Raw genomic sequence first — 4,242 nt, 5'->3', positions numbered from 1 at the left:
AAACCATCTCCCTAAATCTGTCTTCTCTCCTCCTCCTGTATGGCCTGACATTTATGAGTGTTAACAAGTGCATGCCTGTGAACCTGTGTTCAGCCAAGACACACCTGCACACACGTGTGCATGTGTACACACACACACACAACACACACACACACACACACATGCACACACATACACACACTGCTCTATTCGCTGGTCTCCCATGCAGCAGCTGCTGGGAGTCAGGAGGAAGCAAGCAGGCAGGAATCAGACACCTAGTACAGCAAAGTGGGATTGACAGAGTGTGCTGTGATTTCTTGCAGCAGGCACTACTGCACACAGCACCGGCTATCGGGCTCTGAGGCAGTTCTATGATATGATCAAGTGCATCATCCCTGGGAATGATCCTTTGGCGGACTTAAAATACTATGGCTTCTACTGTACCTTCTGGCGTTCACAATTTGTGGAGAATGAGTTAGAAACGTGAGTGATCCATCTGGTGGGAGACTGGAGTGTCTGGGTTGGTGGGGACAGGACACAAGCAGACAACTCTTGAGACACAAATTAGAAACATGCAAATTCACCAGACATGATATATTTTGTTTAGTTTCTTTATTATTTTTGTTTGTTTCCAGACAGGGGTTCTCTGTGTAGCTTAGGTTTCCTGGAATTCCTTCTGGAGACCATGCTGGACTTGAACTCAGAGGTCCATCTGTCTCTGTATACCAAGGACTTGGACTATTGGTAGACACCACCACACTCCACAGAAGTTAATTTCAGTAAATCTATGCTTAATAGAAAACACAGACTCTCAAGCCTCAGGACAATTTTTTCCAGAACATCATGTTTAAGTCATACTTACATGCTTGAGAAAGACTGAAAGTGAGTACTGACCTCCTCTAGGTCCATAGTCCTTCCTCAGCTGTTCCTTCCTCTCTCCAGGTGCTGCCAGACTTTTCAAGATTGTTACATTCAGGTCAGGAAGATGGAAACCTGCAAGTCCCTCAGAAACACCGGCTACAGCAGCTCCTACTCATTCTCATGTTCTGGGAATGAGATTACCTGCAGTGGTAGGTCTCCCCTCTGGGACCCCTGGATTTTGCTGGTCCCTCACAGGTTTGGAGGGGGCAGGGAAGTAACAAGGAGAGTCACCATTTATTGGTCATTTCTTTGGTCTCATGTGACTTCACAACAACCTTATCAGGTAGATACTAAAATATAGATAAGGTCACTGATGAGGAAGATGAGGTAGGGAGGGTCTCCTGGCGAAGGTCACCCAGCTTAGAAGTCATGACATTTGGTTCTGGAACACAGATCTACATCATTCCAAAGCCTTTTTAAAAAAACATTTCAAGATTTTATTTATTTCTGGGGGAGGCATTTATGTGTCACTATACAGGTATGCAGGTCTGAGGACAACTTGCAGAAGTCTGTTCTTTCAACCATGTGAGTCCTGGGGATGGAACTCGGGTTCAGACTTGGCAGCAAGTGCCTTTATTCCCTGAGCCATCTTGCCTGTCTAAAGCCTCTCCTATTAGCTGCTGTGTTATACTGATTCAACACTAACTTAACAATTGAAAGCTGCATCATTGATTATAAGCCAGATACTGGACTAAACACCTATGCAAGGCAAAATTTATCATTCCCATTTTACAAGTGAGAATTCAGAGGGCTGGGAATGTAGATGAGTTGTTAGAGAGCTTGCCTAGCATGCACAGAGCCCTCTTCCTCATCCAGAACCCATACATTGAGTGTGGTGGTTCACACTTGCAATCCAGCATTTGGTGGAGAGAAGAGGATTGTCTTCAATTATATAATTTTATAAGTGGTAATTCATATTTGTTGGGTGTTTTTGAGACAGGGTTTCTCTGTGTAGCTTTGTAGATTGTCCTGGAACTTTCTCTGTAGACTAGGCTGGCCTGGTTCTCAGAGAGATCCACCTTCAGCTGCCCCCCCCAAGTGCTGGGTTTAAAGGCGTGCAGCAGGCTGACAATCATAGTTTTTTAGGTTTTAGGATTAAATATATGTGTTTATTTTTATGTACATGAATGAGTTAGAATCCCATGTCTTCTTCAGTCACTCTCCACCATGTCTTTAGACCCTGGATCTCTCTCTCTCTCTCTCATTAAACATGACACTCACCTTTATCTAGCCTGATTGAGCAACAAGCTTTGGGTATACATTCTCCTCACTTTCCAATAGAGTTACACATGTCCCAAGCACACCTTGTCTTTTCCATGGTCTCTGGGCATCCTAGGTCAGGCCCCCATGATTGTATGCCAACCACTTTACCAACTGTGCCATCTCTCCAGCCCACAACAACTAATGTTCTTATTACAAGTGTGTTCCAGCGATTTGGACAACCCAATGGACTTCTGTGTGCTCTGTCTCTCAGCCTAAACCTGCACCAATGGAGGGCCACTGGTTCCTTTTGTCTATAGATCATGGGCTCCACTCAACTTCCTTACTTGTTTCTTTCCAGACAAAAACAACTCCTGTGAGGACTTGATCTGCAACTGTGTCCGCCAGGCTGCCATCTGCTTCACCCAGGCTCCATAAAACAAGGAGTACACAGGTGTTCACTATTAGACTTATGACTTCAGTTACTGCCTACACCATTCCTGCCTGCCTGGTTGTCTTCACTACACACTGTGTCCTCTAATAAAGCACCTGTTGAAAGAGCTTGGCTGTGGTGATTGTAATCTCTGTCTGCCGAACATAACTAGATCCTCAGAGAACATCATTTCATCTAGCCATGCAAGCTTCAGGTTAATGGGAAAGACATTGCCTTTAGTGAAGCATCTTGAAGAGTGGGTGATGAGCCTGGCCATTCCTTCCATCCCAGCACATGGAAGGCAGAGGCAGAGGCAGAGGCAGAGGCAGAGGCAGAGGCAGAGGCAGAGGCAGAGGCAGAGGCAGAGGCAGAGGCAGAGGCAGAGGCAGTTCTCTTGAGTTCAAGGACAATCTGGTCTAAACATCGAGTTCCAGGACAGCCAGGACCATTACTCAATGAAACCTTGTTCCTAAAAACAACAAAAGAAGAACTCAGCCTGAGATACATAGGCAGGTAGGGAAAACAGGAGAAGGGAAAGAAGGGGGGGGTAGGGGTGGAAACCAAACTGGACTGACGGTAAATGACCTGAAGACAGGACTACATCTTGGTGACCTCTGAGTCTTCACTGTCGCCAGGTCGGAACTGTGTGTGAGGATGCACATGTTCTAATTCTGTGCTGCACACACAGTAGTCACAGGCCCCGTGTGCTGACTGGACACTGTCAGAGCACAGCCACAGGACTCTAAAGAGAAGTCACTGAGTCCTCCCCTCACTCAGGATGAAACTCCTTCTGCTGGTCACTCTGCTCACAGGTAGGACCCTTGTCCCCTCTGAGTGCTCCCCACATCTACCTTGTCTTCAATATGCAGTCCCTGCAGGTCATACCTAATATTCTGGTTTGGGGTTTCCTCTTGGGGTCTAATAGCCTGTGGGTTGGGGTTCCATGCTCACCACATGTTCACAACAGCTGGCACCTTTACCCTTTAAGTCAACACTGATGACTCCTTGGAAAAGGACACTACAGTCACCTGTACAGGCAATGAAGCCCCCTCTGTCTCTGTGATATTGTCCTGGACCCATAAATCTGGTCCCAAAGTGCCCAGACAATGTGATTTTCCTTTTAAAAATATTGACTTTTACATCACGGATATGAGCCCTTTGCCTGCATGTATGTCTGTGATCTGAGTGTGAGCAGATCCTACAGAGGCCAGTGGAGGTGTCTGATCCTCCAGAACCGGGTCATAGGCTGTTGTGAGCTGCCTCATGGCTGGGGGACCTGAGCCTGGTTCCCACACAAGCTCACCAACTGTTCCTGACTGCAGAGCCATCTCTCCAGACCTTATTATTATTATTATTGTTTTTTTACAGGATCATATACTTCTGGGTCAGGATGTTCACCAATTCAACATTCTAGCCAAGACTTGCCTCAACCTCCCAAGTGTTAGGATTACATACAGAAATATAAAGAGAGAAGCCACTTGAGTACCTCCACACACTCAGGATGAAACGCCTTCTGCTGATCACTCTGCTCACCGTTAGGATCCTTGTCCCCTCTGAGTGTCCCACAATCCCATGGTCTTCAATGCACAGTTCCCCAATGGTCACACCTGACATTCTGGTTAGGGTTGCAATTCTTTTTTTCTCGGCATTTTACATGAGAGGGTTTCTCTGAACACCAATGGCTGTCCTGGAATGCACTCTATACACCA

At 46.3% G+C, this 4,242-nt stretch overlaps 1 long non-coding RNA gene across 1 annotated transcript; it reads left to right on the top strand.

The window, feature by feature from the left end:
* The first annotated feature begins 305 nt into the window (after nucleotides 1-305).
* LOC114687365 lies at nucleotides 306-1,049 on the top strand. The gene is made up of 2 exons (XR_005089893.1): nucleotides 306-462; nucleotides 922-1,049. It is a non-coding gene; the product is annotated as an uncharacterized LOC114687365 (long non-coding RNA).
* Nucleotides 1,050-4,242: the final 3,193 nt, after the last annotated feature.

This window comes from Peromyscus leucopus, chromosome 23 (assembly GCF_004664715.2).
Source record: "Peromyscus leucopus breed LL Stock chromosome 23, UCI_PerLeu_2.1, whole genome shotgun sequence".
NCBI lineage: Eukaryota > Metazoa > Chordata > Mammalia > Rodentia > Cricetidae > Peromyscus > Peromyscus leucopus.
Note: the sequence above shows the minus strand (reverse complement) of the source record. Positions and strands in the feature narration are given on the sequence as shown.